This window comes from Macaca nemestrina, chromosome 4, assembly GCF_043159975.1.
Source record: "Macaca nemestrina isolate mMacNem1 chromosome 4, mMacNem.hap1, whole genome shotgun sequence".
In the NCBI taxonomy this organism is placed as follows: domain Eukaryota; kingdom Metazoa; phylum Chordata; class Mammalia; order Primates; family Cercopithecidae; genus Macaca; species Macaca nemestrina.
In genome coordinates, this window is record NC_092128.1 from 167,094,148 (window position 1) to 167,106,714 (window position 12,567).

Sequence of the window (12,567 nt, forward strand, 5' to 3'; positions counted from 1 at the left end):
ATATATCTGTTCATTTCCTTTGCCTACTTTTTAATGGGGTTGTTTGGTTTTCTCTTGCAAATTTGTTGAAGTTCCTTATAGATTCTAGGTATTAGACCTTTTATCAGAGGCATAGCTTGCAAATATTTTCTCCCATTCTATAGGTTGTCTTTTTACTCTGCTGATAGTTTCCCTTGCTATGCAGAAGCTCTTAACTTTAATTAGATCCGACTTGTCAATTTTTGCTTTGGTTACAATTGCTTTTGATGTCATTGTCATGAAACTTTTGCAAGTTCTTAGGTCCAGGATCATATTGCCCCACGTTCTCTTCCAGGGCTTTTATAATTTTGGATTTTACATTTAAGTCTTAATATATTTATTACATTTGTTAAGGTTTCAGGATACAAGGACAATATAGCAGCAAATGATGTAAAGGTAAAAATTTAAAAATAATACAAAACAGTTTAATTGAACACTTTACCATTATGTAATGCCCTTCTTTGTCTTTCCTGATCTTTGTTGGTTTGAAGTTCAAAAAAGACAAACTTAATGGTACAATAGATATTGTAGATTTCAGGACTTTCTATATAAAATATTTTTGTATATATGAACAGGTCAGTTTTATTTCCAGTCTTTAAACATTTTATTAATATTTTCTTCTATTACTTCACTTACTCGCTGGGACCATCAGGACAATGCTGAATAGAAATTGTCAGACTGATCATCACAACTTTTTCTAGATTTTAAAAGGAAATTGTTCTTTATTTCAACACAAAGTAGCATGTTAATGCCAAGTTTTAATCTGCATTATCAGATTGAAAATTTTTGCATATTTCTACATTACCAAGAGTTTTTAACAAGAGTTTTTGTTGAGTTTTAATTTAAAAATCATCTGTTAATTTGATCTGATTTTTTTTATCTCTCTTTTACCTTAAGAGATTAAACTGACTACAGAATGAATATAAACAAACAAAAACTCTTAAATGCTGTGGATCAACACCACTTAGTAATTCACGTACTTGGATTCAGTTTGCTGAAATTTTGTTAGATATTTTTGTGTCAATATTTATGAGGGATATTGATCTGTAGAAGTATACTCTTACATTGCCTTTGACAGATTTTGATAGCAGTGTTATTCTGGCCTAACAAATCAAACTGAGGTGTGATCCTTCCTTTTCTATTTCTTAATAGCGTTTTATAAAATTGGTGGGTTTTTCCTTCCTTAGTGAAATTTACCAGCAAAGTGACTGGCCTTATATTTCTCTTGCAGAAATATTTTAACTTCAAATTCATGGTAGTTTGTTCTTGTAGGGTGGTAATTTTCTCTATGTTTGATCTTAATCGACTCTTAGCTGATCACTCATTTACTCAGTGAGGTCTCTTCACTCTGACTGAGCTGGAACTCCAGGGTACATCAGTACAGCATGACCAATGGTATTACTGCTCAACATTTAGGCTTTGTCAGTGATAACTATTAGTCCTCATGGAGTTTTTGCCACTGGGCCGGCACAGTTTAGGCTTCAGATTAGAACACATAGTGAATTCTTATGCAGATTTCTGCCCACCTTTTACCTTTCATGATTTCCTCTTCTTGGGTAAGCTGCCTTACTAATCTGATCCACTTCAGCAGTCCAGAACTACACGCCTTCCTTTCTCTGCTCACGGAGATGACTCTTTTGTCTGAGATTCACTTCACTGTGCTGCAAAAGAAAACTGCTTCAAGGAAGATACCAAGGAAAATCACAGGGCTCATTTATGTATTTCTCTTCTTTCAAGGAATAGTCTTGTGCTGCCTATGTTCAATTTCTGAAAATAGTTAGAGCATATATATTCTGTGTGAGAAGGCAAATCCAAACAGTTAGTTTGTATAGAAGCAGAAGTCTATATGGAGAATTTTACTTCACTGTGTTATAGTTTCTTTAATTACTTCAAGAGTATGTTTAATGTTCCACAGATCTCATTCTATAAATCTTTATCATCTTAGAGCTCTGATATTATTTAGAATTACTATTCCTTCAAATAAGAGATTAGAAACAGGGTTATATTTGAGGTAGGTTGACTTCCTTTTCTGGGAACCAAAGCATATTAAATTGACCAGTTTTAACACACTTCTATGTATGTGCTAAGATATATATTTACATTCTGCAAAATCATTCTTTCCTTTCTGAATCTGAAAATTATCTTTGGTATACAAATATTCAATAGCCAGCCTGAAGATTAACTTGAATTCATTTAATATTTAGATGCACTACATGAAATGATCCACAACACAGTACTCAAAGAAAAATATCTATAATGATGGAAATACATATCCCCACTGCCCAAGATGGTAGTCATAAGTCACTTTTGATCATGTGAGACGTGGCAAGTGTTACTCAGGAGCTCAATATTTAAACGTATTAAGCTTTAATTAATGTGCATTTGAACTTAGCGAACCATGTATTGCTTGTGGCTACTGTTTTTGTACACAGTGTTAATATAGAACATTTCCATGATTACAGAAAGTTATCTTAGAATACTCAGTCCTGGACTTTATTTCACTAAATTAAATATTAAAGAAATACAAATTCATCTTCAGGCTGGCTGTTGAATATTTTTATACAAAAGGTCATTTATAAATGTAAAAATCAAATAATAATTTTTCTTCAAAATATAAAATATGTCCTACATATTCTACTCCCTTCTTACGTACAATTTTTTTTTTTTTTTTGAGACAGAGTCTTGCTCTGTTGCCCAGGCTGGAGTGCAGTGGCGTGATCTTGGCTCACTTCAAGCTCCGCCTCCCAGGTTCACTCCATTCTCCTGCCTCAGCCGCCCGCCACCTCTCCCAGCTAATTTTTTGTATATTTAGTAGAGACGAGGTTTCACTGTGTTAGCCAGGATGGTCTTGGTCTCCTGACCTCATGATCCGCCCGCCTTGGCCTCCCAAAGTGCTGGGATTACTGCAGTGAGCCACCGCGCCCAGCCCTTACAAACATATTCTGAAGTAACACAGACATTCTCTTATTCATGCACACTGAAATGAGAACATAAATAATTTTACTAAGTGTCACTATATAAAAATAATAAACTTTGAAGAAAAGCAGATTGTATCACTGTGGATATTTCTATTTTGAACTTAGATGATAATTTTAATCTGTATCCTAGATGAACTTTAAATCAATAAAATCTCTCAATGGTGTTATAAATCTCAAGCCATTAGTCACTGATTGTCACATTTTTATTCTTTTCATATTAATTGTGTTGCCATGTATGAATGCTGTAGCATCCATGTTTAAATACTAGATAACAAAATGCACTGGCATCAGATACAATAAGGATAAAATGAGATATAATTAGGACTCTGGTAACACACATAAAATTGGAAAGATACCTGGAAATTCAAGCCAAGAAGATATTTATCCAGCTTATTTTATTTCGAGACAGAGTCTTGCTCTCTCACTCAGGCTGGAGTGCAGTGGCGTATTTTCGGCTCACTGCAACCTCCCCCTGCCAGATTGAAGTAATTCTCGTGCCTCAGTCTCCTGAATAGCTGGGATTGCAGCCATGTGCCACCATGTCTGGCTAATTTTTGTATTTTTAGTAGAGACGAGTTTTCACCATGATGGCCAGGCTGGTCTTGAATTCCTGGTCTCAAGTGATCTGAATGCCTCAGCCTCCTAAAGTGCTGGGGTTACAGGCGAAAGCCACTGAACAGCTTTGAACCAACTTATTTAGATGAAGGAGTTACATATTTTACATTAATTCTGTTATTGCGGTAATTCTTCATGTTATTTTCCATGTATAGATTTATATGTAATGTAATTTTAAATTTCTTTCACAGGAGAGTATGAAAAACAGTTATTTTATAAACAGGATAATAAAAATAATTAAGACAAAAATTGTTGAAATGTCCTCATTTGACTACTAGTTTTTTACGTTTGTTACTTTGAAGCTAAGTTATAAATATTTGTGATGTATTACAATTGAGTAAAGATATAAAGATGCCATTTTTAACTTATTATGACACAAAGCCTATACATTCTTATATTTTGAGATTTGTATTTAAATAACTTGTGAAATTTAATTTTAAAATAAAATTTCTTCTATGGATTGGTCTTCAATCGAGGCATAAAAAGGAATATAACAGTCCAGTACTATAACTTCTATATTGAATTTCTATATTATTTAACACAAAATTATAATTTTGCTAATGGATTGTAATGTTTTTAAAAATCTAGGTGAATTTTATTAAATGTATTACATGGCGATAACAGAGAGAAAACATTTTGGGGATTTTTACATTTTAAAATGGTGTGTACAAAAGCTTAAAAGTTGTTATGTACTGGCAGAGGTAAAAAAGTAAAACAAACAAACAAAAAACTTAAAAGTTTGCTTTACTATTTATAGTGTTTTCTGGCATTTTCTGGCATTTACACTCATAAGTGTAAGTGTGCCAGAAAATGAAAAAGAAAGGAGAGACATTATAAATAACTGTGTGGAAAACACAGATAAAGCATCAAGATAGAAAATAAAGGTAGAAGTATTTTAATATGAGGCAGTGATAGCTTTTTGAAGAACCCTAAGTAAGGACCTATTTTAGTTAATAAATAATGTGTTTCTAATCCCTATATTGTCCACAGCAACATTTTTAGGATATGGAGCAGTGACTGAGTGCCAGAAGGCATGAGCAGAAGCAACTGTAAAATCATGAACACTCATTTGTAAAATGCTTACTGAGATATGATATCTGTTTGCCTCTACCTGAGAATTATTAATGTCCTGAGGGCTGGGACTGTGTGTGTTTCCCTCATACATAGTACTAATCCTGGGTGGTTAGTCTAGATGCTTAAGAAATATCTGTTGAATTGACTGACCTGAACAATGGTAATTAAAAGTGGCAGAAAGTTTACTGTTAGAATTTAAGTACGAGAATGGTGGTAACAAAATCAAAAACAAAAACCAACAAACAAAAACCCAACAACAGCAGTAGCTAACTCAACAGAAACAATTAGACAAAAGCTGTACCACTAGTTGTGATAAAAGAATCAAGACTGTTAGTGATAATGGCAGATCTGTTAGCTGCACTGTGTATTAAAACATCCATAGTAATTTAATGTCAGTGGAGTGAGTGGCGCCAGATGTGATCAGTGCAAATGGAGGCATTGACCACAGTACAGTTACATAAAAAATAATCTAAAGAGGACCAGCATCGAGGACCATAAAACAGTGAAGCACTAGACTAGAAAATAGGATATTAGAGACTCAAGTGCTGTTGGGTTGGAGACACCCTAGACGTCGTGATTTAAAGGCACAAGGCAAATTTGGAAGAAGGAGGCAGTAGGGTGAAGACACTGAATCAGAAGATATATTTAGGTAATATTATTAAATATAGAATTATATTATATTTATAAAATATGTAATATATTATGCTTACATATTAAATCAATATATGATGCCTATTATATATATTAACATTTCATACAATATAATGTATATGTGATGTAACAAATATATATTATATGTATAGTATATGTTTGCCTCTACCTTGGGATTATAAATTTCCTCCCAGCATAAGAAAATAATTTACAGAAAAGTCTTTGCATTTTCCATACACATTAGAGAAGTTAAACTCCCTTAGCCAGTGTGATGCTAATTAGGTTCCCATAGATAATGCATATATTCTGAAATTATGTTTAAGAAACATCTTTTGGCGGGGCGCAGTGGCTCATGCCTGTAATCCCAGCACTTCGGGAGGCCAAGGCGGGTGGATCACCTGAGGTCAGGAGTTCGAGACCAGCCTGACCAACATGGAGAAACCCCGTCTCTACTAAAAATACAAAATTAGCCCGGCGTGATGACGCATGCCTGTAACCCCAGCTACTCGGGAGGCTGAGGCAGGAGAATCGCTTGAACCTGGGAGGTGGAGGTTGCAGTGAGCCGAGACGGCACTATTGCACTCCAGCCTGGGCAACAAGAGCAGAACTCCGTCTCAAAATAAAAAACACCTTTCATTTATTCCAAGATGTTGAAAAAGAAACTTAAGCCTTTCTCTGCTCATGTTATATTTATTATTATTTTTTAAAGACGTTAATTTTTAGAGGTGTTTTAGTTTACAGTAAAATTGAGAGAAAGGTACAGAGATTTCTTACATATCGTCTAACCCCACCTCCCACACATATGCATAGCCTCCACTATTATCCATATGCACCACCAATGTGGCACATTAGCTGCAATTGATAAACTTACATTGACACATAATAGTCACAAAAAGTCCATAATTTACATTACGGTTCACTCTTGGTGTTGTATTCATATGGGTTTGGACAAATGTATAATAACGTGCATCTACCATTACAGTCTCAGATACTTTCACTGCCCTAGAAGTCCTCTGTGCTCTGCCTATTCATTTCTTTTCCAATCTAATCCCCGGCAACCACCGATCTTTCTACTGTCTCCTTAGTTTTGCCTTTTCCAGAATGTCGTATAATTGGACATTTCAGATTATCTTATTTCACTTAGTAATATGCATTTAAGCTTCCTCTGTGTCTTTCATGGCTTCATAGCTCATTTGTTTTTAGTGCTGAAAGATATTTTGCTGTCTGAATATACCACAGTTAACTTATGTATTCACCTCCCAAAGGGGATTTGGATACCTTTTTTTTTTTTGTGAGATGGAGTCTGGCTCTGTATCCCAGGCTGGAGTGCAGTGGCACGATCTCAGCTCAATGCCAGCTCCGCCTCCCGGGTTCACGCCATTCTTCTGCCTCAGCCTCCCAAGTATCTGGGACTACAGGCGCCCGCCTCCACGCCCGGCTAATTTTTTGTATTTTTTTAGTAGAAACGGGGTTACACCATGTTAATCAGGATGGTCTCAATCTCCTGACCTCATGATCCGTCCACCTCAGCCTCCCAAAGTGCTGGGATTACAGGCGTGAGCGGGACCCGGCCAGATTTGGATACTTTTGATTGATGTGATGTGTAAGAGTCGTACATATTTGGGAGTTTACATTGTTTTTTTGTTGTTGTTGTTCTTGTTGTTGAGACAGATTCTAGCTCTGTCGCCCAGGCTGGAGTGCAGTGGTGTGATCTCGGCTCACTGCAAGCTCCGCCTCCCGGGTTCCCGCCATTCTCCTGCCTCAGCCTCCCGTGTAGCTGGGACTACAGGCGCCCGCCACCAGGCCCGGCTAATTTTTTGCATTTTTAGTAGAGACGGGGTTTCACCGTGTTAGCCAGGATGGTCTCGATCTCCTGACCTCGTGATCCGCCCACCTCGGCCTCCCAAAGTGCTGGGATTACAGGCGTGAGCCACGGCGCCTGGCCAGTTTACTTGTTAACGTGTAGAATATGTTCAAAATAATAAGGTCAATGACAATAATATTTTGAGGATCTAAATAATGTGCTAGAACATAGCATCGTGCGTGTGTCTGTGCACGTGTGCATGTGCATGTATTTATGCAGCCTAAAATTCGTAGAATTGAGGTCATTCAATTATTGTAAGTCATTTGTAGAAACGTGCAAGTGATAATGTTAAAAGTTAAAATTATCTAAACATACATGTATCTCATCCTTAGAGAATATTAACATCTCCTTTTTTGCAAAGATCTTATGGTTCAAAGGTACCACTGTTAAGAGTCTTAAACTATTGCTACAACCAAAAGTAATTGCCTATTCATTTCTGTTGCATTAAATGCCTCCTGCTAACATTAACCTGATTCTGTCATGAACATTTTACATATTTATTTAAATACACCTGAGGAAATATGCTGAATGTAGGTAGGGTCATGTGGCATAGGATATTCATTTATTTATTTTTCCCCCATAGTAAATCCTAAAGAAATAATTACTGGGTGGGTTATGTGTAAACTAAGTATAATAAATGTGCAAATTTTAAATGTTACGAAAGCTGAAAGCAAAGCTTCTATATTGTGGTAAAAGCTCTAATGTGCCAGAATGACACATGGAATATTGTGACAGAGTATAGAGCTGGCAGGCAATACAATTTCTCAAAGAATTTAGGTTATAAAGGCCTCTGCGAATCAGGTATAAGTACTTAGTTCAGAATAACATTTATTCTGAATCGATATTTAAGCGATAAAATAAAATAAAACTTATTAATACACAAAGAGAGGTTAGGTAGTATTTTCACATGAACAGTTAATGATCTTGGTACCCTCATGACTTGGAGAAACGTCAAGCCCCAGAAATGTAATTATTTAATAATTACAAAGAAACTCTAAAAAATATGTTTTATTTAAAAATCACAAGTTGAGTTCCAGAAAGTTTAATGGATAATTAGACCCTTAGCCTACCTTAAGCATATACTGAAGTCTTTTGGAGAAAAGATTATAAACAAAAAGGCAAGTAATTTTTTCAACAGTTGCTCTTATTTTCCACCACCCTAAGTCCTTGGTCTGTGTGGAAAGGAGCTCATGTTTAATTGCTGCTTGCTCTTTTCTTGGCTTTTCCTAGCAAAACAAGCTCCAGTTTATGAAATCATTATAATGTAGTACAGTTATAAGAAATCATGATATTTTGATCAGATCATTAGCTGAAGTATCAGAAGATAATTTATATCCCTGATATGGCCTGATATGCTTAAAAAGAAGAGAACCTGGATTATACGAATCTGGAGGTTAATTTTTGGTTTCTGGGTGCATCACAAGGAAATATTTGCTGAGGGTGAAAGAGAGGATATTGAGTAGTGACACTTTGATAGTGACACTCTGGATGTTGTATTCAACATGTTCTTCAAGGTTAAGTAGAAAGTGTATTTTAACAACTTAAGGGCTTTTTGTTAACTTTCTATTTTAGATTAATTTAAGTGAATATCCAAAAATGTTATTTCCCAATTCATCAACAGTAACTAAGTATTTGGTAAAAGAAAATAACAGTAGAAAGATACTTGAATTGATTATCAGAAGTCCTAGGTGCAAGTTATTTGGCTCAACTAACTCATACACACGTTACTGAATTCACACTCCCAAAGTACATATATATAGTTTCAGTAACTCTAGGTCTTCCATGGCTTCACAGTCTGTGGCAAAAGAAAAACTGCAGGAACAATATAAATTTGGTAAATAGTACATGAAATGTAATATAGCCCCAAAGTGGTTTATTAAACTAGTATAAATCAGAATAGAGAAGAAATAGAGGATGAGAGAAAGTGAAGACAATTCTTGATTTACAATATTAATCTTACATTAGAAATTTCCCATCTTCCAGATTTTCCTCCACAGCTGTACTGCTCATATCCTATACTATTATTAGGATTCAGAACAGTTTTGTTTGTTGTTTGTTTTTTATTAGGGAATATTTAACCCAGATATGAACGCAAGTCACCCTATCATTTGAGATTAAATGGAACTTGGATTTAACTCCCATCCCACATGCATTGGGTATTATCAACATATCTTTCAATCTTGCAGGGGCCTGGGGTGTAGTTATATTTCCCCTATTTACCTCTGACTTTGGATTCAAGAATAAGAAGTTATAGAGCTTAATTGAACTTAGCCTATCAGACACAACCCACTTAGCTCAACTTACACATAGCCCTCAAGTAACACATGCAAGTAATCTGTGTTTGTTGTCATTTTCTAAGTTTTGGTGCCATTTCTTACCACAGTAAAAAGTAAGAGTAAGTGAAACATTAAAAGCAGTGGAAATGCAGAGGTGCTGCTATTGGATATTTGTCTGGAAATATGTATAAATAATCAGAAAATCTAGATAGGGCTAAACAATCCATGGATAAAATTTGGAGAAATGTTTCCTTTAGTACTTAGGTGTATGTGAACATTAAAACCTAAAATGAAAGGCAGTCCTCTGGTTGAGACAAACAACAACAACCCCTCTGAGTACAAAGAGGAAGTTTCTAGATCTTTCTTCTAGACATTGCCTTGCCTACTGAGCGTCATGACCCAAGCCAACCCGCGCACAAAGATTGGTTGTTAATCAAATATACTCAATAATTCTGTTTGTAATTTGAGAAGAATACCATATACATATAAAATGTTATAATCTCTCTGTTCTATTCTGTGAAATTGGGATAATATTATTAGCCTCATGGCTTTTATAATGATCAAATAAGTTAACATTCCTATAACAGAATAAAATGTTAAAACATTTGTAATTGCTGTTTTTTGAAGCAAAGTAGAACCATCAGTTCCCCATTCCCCACCCGCTTCTGCATCTCTTTCATCTCAACTAACGGCTATTCTTTTTTTTTTTTTTTTTTTTTTTTTTTTTTTTTTTTTTTTTTTTTTGAGACGGAGTCTCGCTGTGTCTCCCAGGCTGGAGTGCAGTGGCGTGATCTCGGCTCACTGCAAGCTCCGCCTCCCGGGTTCACGCCATTCTCCCGCCTCAGCCTCCCAAGTAGCTGAGACTACAGGCGCCCGCCACCACGCCCGGCTAGTTTTTTGTATTTTTTTAGTAGAGACGGGGTTTCACCATGTTAGCCAGGATAGTCTCGATCTCCTGACCTCGTGATCCACCCGCCTCGGCCTCCCAAAGTGCTGGGATTACAGGCTTGAGCCACCGCGCCTGGCCTACGGCTATTCTTTTGTTCAAATTGCTCAGGCCAAAATGGTGGCTGTCATCCTGGACTTTTGTTTTTGTTCTAATCCAGCTCTTGTCACAAGTCTATTGTCCTGACTCCACTTTCAATATATTCCCAGAATCAGATCACTTCTTACCACTTCATAGCGACCAGTCTGTTCTAAGCCACTGGCATCCCTCACCTAGGTTAACACATTAGCCTCCCAATTGTTCTCCCTACTCCTTCCTTTACCCTCCTTTGTCTACTCTCAAGGGAACAACCAAAGTCACTCCAGTCCTCTCCTGGAAATTTTCCTGCAGTCAGTGTCCTATCTCTTTAAGTTAATAGTCAGAGTTTTGACCACGTTCTCCACGTTTTGATCTGGCCTCTGTAACTTGTCTGACTTCATTTCCTACTTTTCTCTATCTCACTTCGCTCACTGCCATAGGTTTCACTGCTTCTTAAACAAGCTAGGCAGGATCTTAGCTGAGAGCCATTTGCAAATGCTGTTTACTTTGTCTGAAAGGCTGTTCTCTGTACATAGTCCCAAGACGGCTCCCCTTTCCTTATCTTTCCTCCAAAGTCCCCTTCCCGGTGAGGCCTTTCTGAAACACAATACCTAACAATTATTCACTGCCCCCACACACACATATCCATAGACTGCAAGCTCCTTTCAGTTTTTATTTTTCTACTATGCACTTATCATTATCCACCAAAGAATATCAGTGTTTCTCAGAGAAACATAACCAATAAGATAAAGAAATAGACAGATGATAGATAGATAGATAGATAGATAGATAGATAGATAGATAGATAGATAGATGGATACATACATACATACATAGACAGTAGACAGATGATAGAGAAAGAGATATATGTTTTGGTTTGGTATCTATTAAGAGATTTATTTTAAGAAATTTTCTCACGTGGTTGTGAGAGATGGCAAGTTTGAAATCCACAGAGCAGACTGGCAGGCTGAAAACTCAGACAGGAATTGATGTTGTAATCTTGAGTCTGAAATTTAAAGGGCAGTCCAGCAGGCTGTATATTCAATCATGATTTCAGTTGATTACTTTGTAATCAACTGATTGGATGAGACCTATGTAATTTTCTTAAATTCCACTGATTGTAGATGTTAATCACATCTATAAAATACCTTCACAGAAAAAAATCTTAACTCATATTTGAGCTAATAACTGGGCACCATAGCCTAGTCATAGTGACACATAAAATTTAACCATCGCACATAGTATATATTTTTCTTTTTTCAAACTCATTTATTTTCTGTGTCTCCCATTAAAAATCTATGTTCCATGAAGACAGGGGTTGTTGTCCGATTGTTTACTAAAGTTTTCTCACTGACCAGAACAGTGCCTGAGCACTCAGTAAATATTTGTTGATCTTATTAATGCACTTGGGTTAGATTGTTGAGAGATGCTTAAAACTGATTTAGAGGCCTTTAGCCCATCATCCACATCAAAATTGGAAGAGGTTCAAGAGTCTAAACTAGAAGGGAGTGTCTTTGGTTGGGTGAGGGGGTAGTTTTTAGTGTGCTGTGCAGCTGACTCTATTAGAAATGGTAAACCTCTGGTTAGCACAAGCAGTGCAGTTGCTGAGGAGAAAGTGGTGAGCAGCAGCCGTGGAAGAGACTCCAGGAAATGGAAATCAGAGGTTGTGAGTGGAAGGGAAATCTAAACAAAAATAAAAAACAAAAACAAAACCCTAGAAAGTGCCTATGGAAGAAAAGAATCAACTCCCTTTGAGAGAGGAGAAAGAAAGAAATCAGCTAGGCAGTTAGGGGAAGGACCTTGGCAGAACTCTTAACAAAAGAAAAGGAGCAGCATAAAAGATCAAGCTGCAAGCATAGATAAGGGAAGCAAGACCCAGCACCAAAGAGGGCCTTCTGGGTAATCAGCAAGTTTTATATACATACAGAGAACCCAGTGAGCACATTCTTATCTTTTTTTGGATATACTCAGATAAGGACGATTGCACAGGAGGGCTTGCTTGGAACATGCCTGAAGCTGCACAGATAAGGAGAGTTACACTGGGCCAGGCACATCCACAAGGGAAGA

At 36.5% G+C, this 12,567-nt stretch overlaps 1 long non-coding RNA gene across 1 annotated transcript in view; it reads right to left on the reverse strand.

The window, feature by feature from the left end:
• Positions 1-1,594: 1,594 nt before the first annotated feature.
• LOC139362597 (uncharacterized) overlaps positions 1,595-12,567 on the reverse strand; it is a 45,997-nt gene continuing 35,024 nt past the window's right edge. Inside the window, exon 4 of the long non-coding RNA XR_011621757.1 lies at positions 1,595-1,679. This is a non-coding gene — a long non-coding RNA (uncharacterized lncRNA). The remainder of the gene's footprint in view (positions 1,680-12,567) is intronic.